Raw genomic sequence first — 16,738 nt, 5'->3', positions numbered from 1 at the left:
TCTCTGAGAAATTCTCCATTTTGCCATCTATTTACTTGAACACATTAATCAAAGTCATTTTGAAATGTATGTCTAAAGAGATCACAAGTATTGCCAAGGATGTGGGGAAGAGGAAATCCTTGTTCACTGTTGGTGGAAATGTAAATAAGTACATCCATTATAGAAAACAGTATGGGGAGTCAATAAAAAATTAAAAATAGACTTGACATACCCAGCAGTCCCACTTCTGGGTGTGTATTAAAAGGAATGAAATCATTGCCTTGAAGAGATATGTGTACCCACATGTTCATTGCAGCCTTATTCACATAACTAATACATGGAAACAATCTAAGTGTCTATCAACAAATGCATGGATATATATATACACACAATGGAATAGTATTTAGCCATAAAAAGAAGGAAATCCTGCCATTTGTGACAACATGGATGACCCCTGAGGGTATTATGCTAAGTGGAACCAGACAGAAAACAAATACTCTATGATCTCACTTATGTGTAGAATCTAGAAAAGCCAAACTCATAGAAACAGAGAGTAGATTAGTTGTTGCCAGAGGCTAGGGGTTGGGGAAAATGAAGAGATCTTGGTCAAAGTGTACAAATTTCTAATTATAAGTGAATAGTTCTGGGGAGCCAATGTACAGTATGCTAACTATATTTAGTAACAGTGTATTATATACATTAAATTTGCTAAGACAGTAGACCATTAATGTTCTTATCACATACACAAAATGGTAACTATTTGAGGTGATGTATATGTTAACTAGTCTTCTTGTGATAATTATTTCACAAGATATACATATATCCAAATCATCTTGTACACGTAAACTCACAATTATCACAGTTATTACATAGTTCAATTATATCTTAATAAAGCTAGAGAAAGGCAAATGTTTGTTGAATAAATGCATGAATGAATTGATGTGAGAAAAAGTCAAAATAAAATGCATATTTAATAACTTCAATATGTAGATAACCCATGACTATGTTTCTGTGGTCTTTTTTTGGTCAGTTGACATTTTTGTTATTTTATTTATTAATCTGTTTATTTATTTACTTATGTTAGTCACTGTAAAATGCATCATTAGTTTGCATTGTTCCTAGATTCATTGTTTATGTACAACACCCAGAGCTCCATGCAATACGTGCACTCCTTAATATCCACCACCAGGCTCACCCGTTCCTCCACTCCACTCCCCTCTGCAACACTCACTTTATTTCTTGGAGTCCACAGTCTCTCATGGTTTGTCTCCCCCTCTGATTTCCCCCAAATTGACATTTTTAGATATAATTGAGATTTTGGCTGGTGTTATCTCATTCTAGAAAAGAACGACTTTTGCTTTGTGTAGGCAGAGGCAAATCATCATTTTTCTTTTTTTAAAAATTTTTTCAATTTATTTATTTTCAGAAAAATAGTATTCAATATTTTTTCACCACACCCAGTGCTCCATGCAATCCGTGCCCTCTATAATACCCACCACCTGGTACCCCAACCTCTCACACTCCACCACTTCAAACCCCTCAGATTGTTTTTCAGAGTTCATAGTCTCTCATGATTCACCTCCCCTTCCAATTTACCCTGACTCCCTTCTCCTCTCTAACACCCCATGTCCTTCACGCTATTTGTTATGCTCCACAAATAAGTGAAACCATATGATAATTGACTCTCTCTGCTTGACTTATTTCACTCAACATAATCTCTTCCGGTCCCATCCATGTTGCTACAAAAGTTGGGAATTCGTCCTTTCTGATGGAGGCATAATATCCATAGTGTATATGGCCCACATCTTCCTTATCCATTTGTCCGTTAAAGGGCGTCTTGGTTCTTTCCATGGTTTGGCGACTGTGGCCATTGCTGCTATAAACATTGGGGTACAGATGGCCCTTCTTTTCACTACATCTGTATCTTTGGGGTAAATACCCAGGAGTGCAATTGCAGGGTCAGAATCCTAGAGGAGAACATAGGAAGCAATCTCTTCGATATCAGCCACAGCAACTTCTTTCAAGATATCTCTCCAAAGGCAAAGGAAACAAAAGCAAAAATAAACTTCTGGGACTTCATCAAAATCAAAAGCTTCTGCACAGCAAAGGAAACAGTCAAGAAAACAAAGAGGCAACCCACGGAATGGGAGAAGATATTTGCAAATGACAGTACAGACAAAAGGTGGATATCCAGCATCTATAATGAACTCCTCAAGCTCAACACACACGAAACAGGCAAACATATCAAAAATTGGGAAGAAGATATGAACAAACACTTCTCCAATCAAGATATACAAATGGCTATCAGACACATGAAAAAATGTTCATCATCATTAGCCCTCAGGGAGATTGAAATTAAAACCACATTGAGATACCACCTTACACCAGTTAGAATGGCCAAAATTAGCAAGACAGGAAACAACATGTGTTGGAGGGGATGTGGAGAAAGGGGAACCCTTTTCCACTGTTGGTGGGAATGCAAGTTGGTGCAGCCTCTTTGGAGAACAGTGTGGAGATTCCTCAAGAAATTAAAAATAGAACTTCCCTATGACCCTGCAATTGCAGAGGCAAATCATCTTAATGTAATCTAGGATTGAACTGTTTCAAACTTGTGTTTCTTTTGTTGTGATGGTCTATTTCTTGTTCAGTATTATTTGTAGAGTGTAGGGCTTCCATGACCTACCATACCTCTAACTAGAGAAGTTATTACTAGTTACCTTTTTTTGACAGACCCTGAGCTCCAATTTTGAACTACAGATCTGGTTGGCTTCTTAGCCTCATAGGAACTACTTTTTGCTCATCTAATATTCTTGTAATGTGCTACTTAGGAAATGGCAAATATCTCATGGAAAAAATTGATGCAGAATGTTAGTCTCACCTTAAAAGCGCTTTGCTTCTTCTGGGGATCTTGGCCCAACAAGTTCTGGCTGCCTTGGTAGTCCTGAATTTCAAGTTTTGTGCCAAATAGACAAAGGCTTTGAGGATAACATAGAATAATACAGAATACCAAACTCATTTCAGTGCACTTTTCTTCCCTCTGAGGTCTTGGTCTCTGACTGTTGACACCCTTGTTAGACATTCTAGCACTTTGAAACAGATGTTTTAGCATTATCTTTTTCTAGTTCTCATCCATGTTTCTACAAAAGTTGGGTATTCGTCCTTTCTGATGGAGGCATAATACTCCATAGTGTATATGGACCACATCTTCCTTATCCATTCGTCCATTGAAGGGCATCTTGGTTCTTTCCACAGTTTGGCGACCGTGGCCATTGCTGCTATAAACATTGGGGTACAAATGGCCCTTCTTTTTACGACATCTGTATCTTTGGGGTAAATACCCAGGAGTGCAATGGCAGGGTCATAGGGAAGTTCTATTTTTAATTTCTTGAGGAATCGCCACACTGTTCTCCAAAGAGGCTGCACCAACTTGCATTCCCACCAACAGTGGAAAAGGGTTCCCCTTTCTCCACATCCCCTCCAACACATGTTGTTTCCTGTCTTGCTAATTTTGGCCCTTCTAACTGGTGTAAGGTGGTATCTCAATGTGGTTTTAATTTGAATCTCCCTGATGGCTAGTGATGATGAACATTTTTTCATGTGTCTGATAGCCATTTGCATGTCTTCATTGGAGAAGTGTCTGTTCATATCTTCTTCCCATTTTTTGATATGATTGTCTGTTTTGTGTGTTTTGAGTTTGAGGAGTTCATTATAGATGCTGGATATCCACCTTTTGTCTGTACTGTCATTTGCAAATATCTTCTCCCATTCCATGGGCTGCCTCTTTGTTTTGTTGACTGTTTCCTTTGATGTGCAGAAGCTTTTGATTTTGATGAAGTACCAAAAGTTTATTTTTGCTTTTGTTTCCTTTGCCTTTGAAGACATCTTGAAAGAAGTTGCTGTGGCTGATATCGAAGAGATTACTGCCTATGTTGTCCTCTAGGATTCTGATGGATTCCTGTCTCACATTGAGGTGTTTTATCCATTTCGAGTTTATCTTTGTGTATGGTGTAAGAGAAAGGTTGAATTTGATTTTTCTGCATGTGGCTGTCCAATTTTCCAAACACCATTTATTGAAGAGACTGTCTTTTTTTCCATTGGACATTCCTTCCTGCTTTGTCAAAAATTAGTTGACCATAGAGTTGAGGGTCTATTTCTGGGCTCTCTATTCTGTTCCATTGATCTGTATGTCTGTTTTTGTGCCAGTACCATGCTGTCTTGATGATGACAGCTTTGTAGTAGAGCTTGAAGTCCGGAATTGTGATGCCACCAACTTTGGCTTTCTTTTTCAATATTCCTTTGGCTATTCAAGGTCTTTTCTGGTTCCATATACATTTTAGGATTATTTGTTCTATTTCTTTGAAAAAAAAAATGGATGGGATTTTGATAGGGATTGCATTAAATGTGTAGATTGCTTTAGGTAGCATAGACATTTTCACAATATTTATTCTTCCAATCCAGGAGCGTGGAACATTTTTCCATTTCTTTGTGTCTTCCTCAATTTCTTTCATGAGTACTTTATAGTTTTCTTGAGTATAAATTTTTTGCCTCTTTGGTTAGGTTAATTCCTAGGTATCTTATGGTTTGGGGTGCAATTGTAAATGGGATTGACTCCTTAATTTCTCTTTCTTCTGTCTTGTTGTTGGTGTAGAGAAATGCAACTGATTTCTGTGCATTGATTTTATATCCTGACACTTTACTGAATTCCTGTATAAGTTCTAGCAGTTTTGGAGTGGAGTCTTTTGGGTTTTCCACATATAGTATCATATCATCTGCAAAGAGTGATAGTTTGACTTCTTCTTTGCCAATTTGGATGCCTTTAATTTCTTTGTGTTGTCTGATTGCTGAGGCTAGAATTTCTAGTACTATGTTGAATAGCATTGGTGATAATGGACATCCCTGCCGTGTTCCTGACCTTAGTGGAAAAGCTCTTAGTTTTTTCCATTGAGAATATATTTGTGGTGGGTTTTTCATAGATGGCTTTGATAATATTGAGGTATGTGCCTTCTATCCCTACACTTTGAAGAGTTTTGATCAGGAACGGATGCTGTACTTTGTCAAATGCTTTTTCAGCATCTATTGAGAGTATCATATGGTTCTTGTTCTTTCTTTTATTAATGTGTTGTTTCACATTGATTGATTTATGGATGTTGAACCATCCTTGTAGCCCTGGAATAAATCCCACTTGGTCGTGGTGAATAACCCTTTTTAAACCACTGTTGAGTCCTATTGGCTAGTATTTTGGTGAGGATTTTCACATCTGTGTTCATCAAGGATATTGGTCTGTAGTTCTCTTTTTTGATGGGATCCATGTCTGGTTTGGGGATAAAGGTTATGCTGCTTCATAAAATCAGTTTGGAAGTTTTCCTTCCATTTATGTTTTTTGGAACAGTTTCAGGAGAATAGGAATTAATTCCTCTTTAAACGTTTGGTAGAATTCCCCTGGAAAGCTTTCTGGCCCCGGGCTTTGTTTGTTTGGAGATTTTTAATGACTGTTTCAATCTCCTTACTGGTTATGGGTATGTTCAGGTTTTCTATTTCTTCCTGGTTCAGTTGTGGTGGTTTATATGTCTCTAGGAATGCATCCATTTCTTCCAGATTGTCAAATTTTTTTTCATAGAGTTGCTCATAGTATGTTTTTGTAATTGTTTGTATTTCTTTGCTTTTAGATGTGATCTCTCCTCTTTCATTCATGATTTTATTTATTTGGGTCCTTTCTCTTTTCTTTTTGATAAGTCTGGCCAGGGGTTTATCAATCTCAATAATTCTTTTAAAGAACCAGCTCCTAGTTTCGTTGATTTGTTCTATTGCTTTTTTGTTTTCTATTTCATTGATTTCTGCTCTGATCTTTATGATTTCTCTTCTCTTGATGGCTTTAGGCTTTCTTTCTTGTTCTTTCTCCAGCTCCTTTAGGTGTAGGGTTAGGTTGTGTACCCGAGACCTTTCTTGTTTCTTGAGAAAGTCTTGTACCGCTATATATTTTCCTCTCAGGACTGCCTTTGCTGTGTCCCACAGATTTTGAGCCATTGTGTTTTCATTATCATTTGTTTCCATGAGTTTTTTCAATTCTTCTTTAATTTCCTGGTTGACTCATTTATTCTTAAGGAGGATGCTGTTTAGTCTCCATGTATTTGGGTTCTTTCCAAATTTCCTCTTGTGATTGATTTCTAGCTTCAGAACATTGTGGTCTGAAAATATGCAGGGAATGATCCCAATCTTTTGATACTGGTTGAGTCTTGATTTAGGACCGAGGATGTGATCTATTCTGGAGTATGTTCCATGCACACCAGAGAAGAATGTGTATTCTTTCACTTTGGGATGAAATGTTCTGAATATATCTTTGATGTCCATCTGGTTCAGTGTGTCATTTAAGGCCGTTATTTCCTTGTTGATCTTTTGCTTGGATGATCTGTCCATTTCAGGGAGGGGAGTGTTAAAGTCCCCTACTATTATTGTATTACTGTCGATGTGTTTCTTTGATTTTGTTATTAATTGTTTTATATACTTGGCTGCTCCCACATTAGGGGCATAGACATTTAAAATTGTTAGATCTTCTTGTTGGACAGACCCTTTGATATAGTGTCCTTCCTCATCTCTTATTATAGTCTTTGATTAAAATCTAATTGATCTGATATAAGGATTACCACCCCTGCTTTCTTCTGATGTCTCTTAGCATGGTAAATTGTTTTCCAACCCCTCTCTTTAAATCTGGAGGTGTCTTTGGGTCTAAAATGAGTTTCTTGTAGGCAACATATTGATAGGTTTTGTTTTTTTAATCCATTCTGATACCCTGTGTCTTTTGATTGGGGCATTTAGCCCATTAACATTGAGGGTAACTATTGAGAGATATGAATTTAGTGCCATTGTATTGCCTGTAAGGTGACTGTTACTGTACCTTGTCTCTGTTCCTTTCTGATCTACTACTTTTAGGGTCTCTCTTTGCTTAGAGGACCCCTTTCAATATTTCCTGTAGAGCTGGTTCGGTGTTTGCAAATTTTTTCAGTTTTTGTTTGTCCCGGAAGCTTTTTATCTCTCCTATTTTCAATGATAGCCTAGCTGGATATAGAATTCTTGGATGCATGTTTTTCTTGTTTACTGCTCTGACTATATCATGCCAGTTCTTTCTGGCCTGCCAGGTCTCTGTGGATACATCTGCTGCCAATCTAATATTTTTACCATTGTATGTTACAGACTTCTTTTCCCGGGCTGCTTTCAGGATTTTCTTTGTCACTAAGACTTGTAAATTTTACTGTTAGGTGACGGGGTGTGGTCCTATTCTTGTTGCTTTTGAGGGGAGTTCTCTGCACCTCCTGGATTTTGATGCTTGTTCCCTTTGTCATATTAGGGAAACTCTCCAGTAATTCTCTCCAATATACCTTCTGCTCCCCTCTCTTTCTTCTTCTGGAATCCCAATTATTCTAGTGTTGTTTTGTCTTATGGTGTCACTTATCTCTCAAATTCTCCCCTCATGGTCCAGTAGCTGTTTGTCCCTCTTTTGCTCAGCTTCTTTATTCTCTGTCATTTGGTCTTCTATATCACTAATTCTTTCTTCTGCCTCATTTATCCTAGCATTAAGAGCCTTCCTTTTTGATTGCACCTTATTAATAGCTTTTTTGATTTCAACTTGGTTAGATTTTAGTTCTTTTATTTCTCCAGAAAGGGCTTTTAAATCTCCTGAGAAGGTTTCTCTAATATCTTTCATGCCTTTTTCGATCCCGGCTAGAACCTTGAGAATTGTCATTCTGAACTCTAGATCTGACATATTACCAATGTCTGTATTGATTAGGTCCCTAGCCTTTGGTACTGTCTCTTTTTCTCTTTTTTTGTGGTGAATTTTTCTGCCTTGTCATTTTGTCCAGATAAGAGTATATGAAGGAGCCAGTAAAATACTAAAAGAGTGGCAAAGACCCCAGGAAAATATGCCTTAACCAAATCAGAAGAGACCCCAAATCTTGGGGGGCAAGATAGGGGATAAGAGAGGTTAATAAAAAAAAGAAACAATTAAAAAAGAAAACAAATAAAGAAAAAATATGAAAAAGAAAAAAATATATATATACTAATAGACTAGTTAAAAAACGTTACAAAAGAAAAGGGTAAAAGTTAAAAAAAATTTAGCAGAAGAAGAAAAAAAAAGATTGAAAAAAATTAACTGCGGGACGCCTGGGTGCCTCAGTTGGTTAAGCAGCTGCCTTTGGCTCAGGTCATGATCTCAGCGTCCTGGGATGGAGTCCCACATCGGGCTCCTTGCTCCGCAGGGAGCCTGCTTCTCCCTCTGACTCTGCCTTCCACTCTGTCTGCCTGTGCTCGCTCTCGCTCGCTCTCTCTCTGACAAATAAATAAATAAATAAAATCTTAAAAAAAAAGAAGAAAAAAAGAAAAAAAATTAACTGCAAGACTAAAAAGACTAAAAAATCATGGGGAGAAAGCCATGAGTTCTGTACTTTGCTTTCTCCTCCTCTGGAATTCTGCTGCTTTCCTTGGTATTGAACCTGCCCTCCTTGGTAGGTGAACTTGGTCCTGGCTGAATTTCTTGTTCATCTTCTGGGGGAGTGGCCTGTTGTAGTGATTCTCAAGTGTCTTTGCCCCAGGTGGAATTGCACTGCCCTTACCAGAGGCCGGGCTGAGTAATCCACTCGGGTTTGCTTTCAGGAGCTTTTGTTCCCTGAATGCTTTCCATAGAGTTCCAGAGGACAGGAATGAAAATGGCAGCCTCCCAGTCTCCACCCAGAGGAGCCGAGCGCTCAGGGCTCCACTCCTCAGTGCGCCCTCAGAGAATAGCGCCCGATTACTCCCGTCTCCCTGGCCTCCAGCCGCACTCCAAGCTCACCGAGCCTGCGACCCATTCAAGGTAACCCCGAGCTGAGAGCTCACTCCTGGACTCTGTCTCTGTAGCCGGCTTCCCTGTTCTAATACCTGTAAGCTCTGTGACACTCATACACCCCCTATCCTTCTGTGACCCTGTGGGACCAGGGGCCATGCTGACCCCGCGTGGGTTTCACCCTCCTTTAGCCTCTGGAGTGATGTCCCTCAGCGGAAGAGACTTTTAAAAGTCCTGATTTTGTGCTTCATTGCTCCGCCACTTGCTGGGAGCCGGCCCCTCCCTCCGCGGTCTATCTTCCCGTCTCTTTGGATTCACTTCTCCACCAGTCCTTTCAGAAAGTGGTGGATTTTCTGTTTCTAGAATTGCTGTTCTTCTTCTCTTCCATCTCCCGTTGGATTTGTAGGTGTTTGCAATCTTTAGATAAGCTATCTAGCTGATCTCCTGCTACCTGGAGATGTAGTGTCAGCCTGCTACTTCTCCGCCATCTTGACTCCTCCCTTACTGTTGATTTTTAAAGAGTTCTTTGTTTTGGTTTATCTGATGAATATTTGTATTTTCTTCCAATCCACTTGTCTTATTTTCTTGACTTTGAGAAGTAAAACTTTGAAGGTAACTCAAAAGTGACTCTTAATCTCACAAAACAAACTGAGGGTTGCCGGGGGGAGGGGGTTTGGGAGAAGGGGGTGGGATTATGGACATTGGGGAGGGTATGTGATTTGGTGAGTGCTGTGAAGTGTGTAAACCTGGTGATTCACAGACCTGTACCCCTGGGGAAAAAAATATATGTTTATAAAAATAAAAAAATTAAAAAAAAAAAAAAAAAAAAAAAAGAACTAAAAAAAAAAAAAAAAAAAAAAAAAAAAAGAAATGAAGGTAACTCAATCAATATCTTTTTTATTTTTTGGAACTCTTGCTAATTCTAGATGTATTTTGCTATCTGTCAACCGCTATACATTTCTTACTGGAATTTTATATTTAACTGTTTTTGGAACTGGCAAAACCACTGAAATTAAAAAAAAAAGATTTATTTATTTAAAAGAAAGCAAGAATTGGGGAAGGGTACAGAGGGAGAGGGAGAGAAATTCTCAAGCAGACTCCTCACAGAGCACAGAGGCTGATATGGGCCTCAATCTCAGGACCCTGAGATCATGACTTCAGCTGAAATCAAGAGTTGACGTTTAACTGATTGAGTCACCCAGGTGCCTCCACTGAAAGTGTTTTTAATACTGTTGGATTAACATGAAAATGGAAAGCATCCTTGTGTAGTTTTGTTTTCAGTACAACCCCAAAATTATGTGGTCATTTTATCATGTGGAAAAAACTGCATTACTTTTGTAAAGTCTTTTTTTTTTTAAGATTTTATTTATTTATTTGACAGAGAGAGAGAGAGAGAGAGATCACAAGTAGGCAGAGAGGCAGGTGGAGAGAGGGGGAAGAAGGCTCCCTGCCAAGCAGAAAACCCGATGTGGGACTCTATTCCAAGACTCTGAGATCATGACCCCAGCTGAAGGCAGAGACTTTTTTTTTTTAAAGGTTTTTTCTTTTTCCTTTTTTTTTTTTTTTTTTTAGATAGAGATCTCAAGTAGGCAGAGAGGCAGGCAGAGAAAGAGGGGGAGGCAGGCTCCTTGCCGAGCAGAGAGCCCGATGTGGGGCTCGATCCCAGGACCCCGAGATCATGACCTAAGCTGAAGGCAGAGGCTTAACCCACTGAGCCACCCAGGTTCCCCTGAAGGCAGAGACTTTAACCCACTGAGCCACCCAGGTGCCCACTTTTGTAAAGTCTTAATTAAAAAATCAAAATTTGTGGGGTACTTGGCTGGCTGGCTTGGTAGAGCATGCAACTCATGATCTTGGGGTTCTAACTTCAAGCCCCATGTTGGGTGTAGATCTTACTTTAAAAAAATCAAATTTTAACAAATACCAAGTCAACATCAAACAAGGTAATGGATTTTTGAAAAACATATTTTGTTGCTATAATGAATTCTTATTATTATTTTATTGGTGTTATGATTAATTTTCACTCCTGGGGTTAAATTCTGTGTTGTATAGTTTTTAGTATGTTATGTTCAGTTGATTATATTTTGTCTAGAAAAGAAAGAATTAAAAGCTCTACTTTCCCTGTCATGTAATATATACATTTTTATGTTTAAAGGTCACCATCTTTGATAGAATCCTAAATATTTCTTCCTTGTAGGAAATATTTTTGGATGAGGTGGCTATTTCACAGTCTGCAGAATAGCTGTATGTTGGACTTGTAGACCGAGAACATTTAGATCACAGGATAATAAAAATGAAAGAAGCCTTCAGTATTTTCCAGTTACACCTCATTATTTACAGGGAAGGAGACTGAGGCCCACAATGCAGAGTAACTTAGACAAAGTCAGAATGGGTTTGTGACTTTATAACCATATCTTTTCCTAATCTGTTGTTTTATGAACCAAACTTGAACATCCAATCACTATATTCCACTACCCAGTGAGAATCAGTAAAGTAAATGTCTTTTATATCACATTTATTTTTATCAGTTGTTTGTTTGCTGGTTTCTTAGCTTGGCAGTTGTGATGTGCTTGTGTATCATTCGATTTCCAAGTTCCCAGGTGCAGTTACAGATCCTGGCATCTCTGCCCATGAATATCACTTTCTCTTCTGGGCAGTGGTGATGTCTGCCTAATAACTTCTTCTTTACAGGCAACCAAAGTTGTGCCCTAGATGTCATAGTCACATGAATGAAAATGAAAGAAATTTGGTTCAGTAGGCAGGTGGCACTGCCATCATGACCCTATCCCCGGATATCCAACATTGAGTAAGGGAGGAGATATGCTGGTTGTATACCTTCTTTCTATGTAGTGTTCACTCTGGTATCCTACATTGCTTCCTATGTTGTACTGAGAGAAAGGAAGCTCCCTGCCTTAAATTCTGAACCAAATTAAATTTTGAATGATGACAGAGGTTTTGTAAGTATATCTATTCTTTAAGAAAGCTGTAACTTTTTGCCAAAATATTGGAACATTTTGTGAATTTTGCTAATACATGGGGAATAAATATGGGATAAAGTACTTGAAAGGGGGCTGGTCAAGAAAGTACACAGTTACTGTACTTAGACACATGCAGATGAGCCTGCTTTTCTTCATCACCCAGCACTCAGACTCTGTCTTGAAAGGAATTCCCAGTAAGTCCTAGGTCAGGCCAAATAGAGAGTGTGGCTAACTTAGTATATGCCACAGGTGAGCATCTGAGACAGTTTTCTTTATATGATATTAGGTGTCAGATGAAACTAGAGAGTAGGGAACTTTGTCATATTCAAATGTCACTCAAGCAGTGCCTTTGAGCCCTCAATAGCAGCACACTCAAGTACTTTATTAATGAAAATCTTGACAATAGAGTCTATTATGGACATACTGTGTTTAACTCTTGAGTCTGAGTTAAGCCCCCAAAGTAATTAAAGTGTCCAGAGCACTTTCTAGAAGGGAATAATGAGCCTGACATTTCTTAGTATGGTTTTAAAATTTCCTACATTTCCATCTCTTTATCTTATACTTGTCTCTCCATGTTTTTCCCTATATAGGAACCATCCACACCTGATAAATTCTGACTCTTTGTATTGATCAAAGAGAATAAGAAACTGTGGCTTGATCCTGCCCTCAGCCTTCCACTCTCTTACTCCTTGTCCAATGTATTAGAGCACACCTGCTCAGTTTAGTGCTGCTCTGCCATGTTAGAGTGAGGACTCATTAGGCCTGGTTTTCTGTCTGTAGAAGAATGGGAAGAATGGAGCTAATGGGAAAGGCCATATTGGTAAAATACCTGGCAGAAGCAGAAGAGGCCTTCCTTTCTTGATTGTAGGGCTAGGGTCCAGGGTAGCAAGCTGATTGATCAGAGAACTATCTTCTTAAGTTGTGGGGGTGGATCCTCGATGGCTGTTCTCCAGTGCTTCTCAAATTTAGGGCCATCCCAGAATCTGGAGGTCCAACACTTCTGTACCAAATAAGAGAAGGTTGTGAATATATGACGAAGAGAGATCCCATCCTCCCCACCCTTTCTTCCCTGGCCTCCACTGTCCTTAAGGATTTATTATCACATTCCACCAAGAATAGGCATCTCTAGCTTTGGAACTTGCAAATCTCTGATGATCATGTGGCCTTTTCTGGGTCTTAGGAAAGGGAGTGACATAGTTTATCAGAGCTTGTGTCTTCAACAGGAAAGTCAGGACAATTACTCATGCTTGCCTCAGAGGAATATTAAAATTAAGTAAAATGTTAGTTCGAATATGTTTTTTTAAAGATTTATTTATTTGAGAGAGAGCGAGAGAGTGAGAAAGAGAGAGGTGGTGTATGGGGAGGGGCAGAAGAAGAGGGAGAGAAGCAGACTCCACTAAGCACAAAGCTGGGCAGAGAGCTTAATACCATGACCCTGAGATCATGACCTGAGCTGAAATCAAAAGTTGGATACCCAACCAACCGAGTCACCCTGAATATGGTTTTGACAAAACTAAAGTGCTCCTCATATGTAAACGTTTACAATAATTACATTTAAAATATCACCTATATCACCCCATCACCTATGCCTTTATTGGAGAAGTGTCTGTCCATATCTTCTGCCCATTTTTTGATATGATTGTCTGTTTTGTGTGTGTTGAGTTTGAGGAGTTCATTATAGATCCTGGATATCAACCACTTGTCTGTACTGTCATTTGCAAATATCTTCTCCCATTCCATGGGTTGCCTCTTTGTTTTTTTGACTGTTTCCTTTGCTGTACATAAGCTTTTGATTTTGATGAAGTCCCAAAAGTTTATTTTTGCTTTTGTTTCCTTTGCCTTTGGAGACATATCTTGAAAGAAGTTACTGTGGCTGATATTGAAGAGATTACTGCCTATGTTCTCCTCTAGGATTCTGATGGATTCCTGTCTCACGTTGAGGTCTTTTATCCATTTTGAGTTGATCTTTGGGTATGGTGTAAGAGAATGTTCGAGTTTCATTCTTCTACATATAGCTGTCCAGTTTTCCCAGAACCATTTATTGAAGAGACTCCTCAAATTCAACACATACGAAACAGGCAAACATATCAAAAAATGGGAAGAGGATATGAACAGACACTTCTCCCATCAAGACATACAAATGGCTATCAGACACATGAAAAAATGTTCATCATCATTAGCCCTCAGGGAGATTCAAATTAAAACTACATTTAGATATCACCTTACACCAGTTAGAATGGCCAAAATTAGCAAGACAGGAAACAACATGTGTTGGAAAGGATGTGGAGAAAGGGGAACCCTCTTCCACTGTTGGTGGGAATGCAAGTTGGTGAAGCCTCTTTGGAGAACAGTGTGGAGATTCCTCAAGAAATTAAAAATAGAATTTCCCTATGACCCTGCAATTGCACTCCTGGGTATTTACCCCAAAGATACAGATGTAGTGAAAAGAAGGGCCATCTGTACCCCAATGTTTATAGCAGCAATGGCCACGGTTGCCAAACTGTGGAAAGAACCAAGATGCCCTTCAACGGATGAATGGATAAGGAAGATGTGGTCCATATACACTATGGAGTATTGTGCCTCCATCAGAAAGGACCAATACCCAACTTTTGTAGCAACATGGACGGGACTGGAAGAGATTAAGCTGAGTGAAATAAGTCAAGCAGAGAGAGTCAATTATCATATGGTTTCAGTTATTTGTGGAGCATAACAAAAAGCATGGAGGACATGGGGAGTTAGAGAGAAGGGGTTTGGGTAAATTGGAAGGGGAGGTGAATCATGAGAGACTATCGACTCTGAAAAACAGTCTGAGGGGTTTGAAGTGGCAGGGGCATGGGAGGTTGGGGTACCAGGTGGTGGGTATTATAGAGGGCACAGATTGCATGGAGCACTCATTGTGGTGAAAAAATGATACTGTTATGCTGAAAATAAATAAATGAAAAAAAAGAATATTTAGATAACCAAATGTTTAAGGTACAGATTAAAACTTTTCCAAAGGAAAAAAAATAAAATATATGTAATTAAGAGATTACCTGTCAGTTATTCCTTTCATGGTTTTAGCACTGATCAGTTTAAAGTATAATGATCTATCATTTTAAGAGGAATTGTTTTTATTTCCAACTTTATGACCAGCTGTCTGAAAAAGGACCAAATGCTTCAAACAGGGATCAGAGAGGAAGTTCATTTTCATTTCCTGGTTCATGAAGGACTATATCTGAAACATATCAAACTGTTTTTTTAAAATTTTTTATTTTTTATAAACATATATTTTTATCCCCAGGGGTACAGGTCTGTTTTAAACAAATATCTATAGTCCTCTGAAGAACATGCTGATGAAATCCTTCTTGACTATGTATTCCTCTTGTTTTTTAGCTGTCATAATTGGAAAGTTATTCCTAATGTCTAAGTTAAATCTCTGGTATTATTGCTTGATCTTTTTGACTCCTAGACTTTTCGTTTTTTAATCATGATAAGTGTAGTCTTTAATCCCCATCACCTATTTCACCCATTCCCCCATCTACCTGCCCTCTGGTAACCTTAAGTTTTTTTAAGAAGATTCTATTTATTTATTTGACAGAGAAAGATCACAAATAGGCAGAGAGGCAGGTGGAGGGCAGGGGGAAGTAGGCTCTGTGCTGAGCAGAGATCCGAAGTGGGGCTCGATCCCAGGACCCTGAGATCATGACCTGAGTTAAAGGCAGAAGCCTAACCCACTGAGCCACCCAGGCACCCCTAACCTTCATTTTTTTCCCCTATAGTTAAGAATCAGATTCTTGGTTTGTTTTTCTTTCTCTCTCTTTTTTCCTTTGCTTGTTTGTTTTGTTTCTTAAATTCCATACGAGTGAAATCATATGGTATTTGTCTTTCTCTGACTTCTTTTGCTTGGTATTATACTCTCTAGCTCTATCAATGTTGTTACAAATTGCAAGATGTTATGTCTTTTTTTTTTTTTTAGTCTTTTTTTTTTTTTTAAAGACTTATATTTATTTGACAGAGATCACAAGTAGGCAGAGAGGCAGGCAGAGAGGAGGGGAAGCAGGCTCCCTGCTGAGCAGAGAGCCCGATGTGGGGCTTGATCCCAGGACCCGGGGATCATGACCTGAGCCAAAGGCAGAGGCTTTAATCCATTGAGCCACCCAGCACCCCCAAGATTTTATTCTTTTGATGGGTTAATAATATTCCATTGTATATATGTACCACATCTTCTTTATCCAATCCAGTCTTTATCCAATCCAGTTGATAGCCAGCTGTCTGAAATTTGGCTGTTTTGGGCTCTTTCTGTAATTTGGCTATTGTTGATAAAGCTGCTATAAACACCAGGAGCATGTGCCACTTTGAATCAGTATTTTTATATCCTTTGGGTAATATCTACCAGTGCAGTTGCTGGATTGTAGGGTAGTTCTATTTTTAGCTTTTTAAGGAAACTTCTCCTTTTTTCCAGAGTGGCTGCACCAGTTTGCATCCCCACCAACAATGTAAGAGGTTTCCTCTTTCTCTGCGTCCTTGCCAACACCTGTTGTTACTTGTGTTGTTGATTTTAGCCATTCTGATAGTTGTGAGTTGGTATCTCATTGTAGTTTTTAAAAAAAATTTTTAAATTTATAGTCAATTTAGTATCTGGACTCTCTAGTCTGTTCCACTGGTCTATATGTCTGTTTTTATGCCAGTACCATGCTTTCTTGGTGATCACAGCTTTGTAGTACAGCTTGAAATCAGGTAACGTGATGTCCCCAGTTTTATTTTTGTTTTTCAACATTTCCTTAGCGATTCAGGGTCTCTTCTGATTCCATACAAATTTTTGGATTATTTGCTTCAGCTCTTTGAAGAATACCGGTGGAATTTTGATCGGAATAGCATTAAAAGTATAGATTGCTCTAGGCAGTATAGACATTTTAATAATGTTCATTCTTCTGATGCAAGAGCATGGAATGGTCTTCCATCTTTTTGTGTCTTCTTCAGTTTCTTT

Source organism: Mustela nigripes, chromosome 6 (assembly GCF_022355385.1).
Source record: "Mustela nigripes isolate SB6536 chromosome 6, MUSNIG.SB6536, whole genome shotgun sequence".
Lineage (NCBI taxonomy): Eukaryota > Metazoa > Chordata > Mammalia > Carnivora > Mustelidae > Mustela > Mustela nigripes.
Note: the sequence above shows the minus strand (reverse complement) of the source record.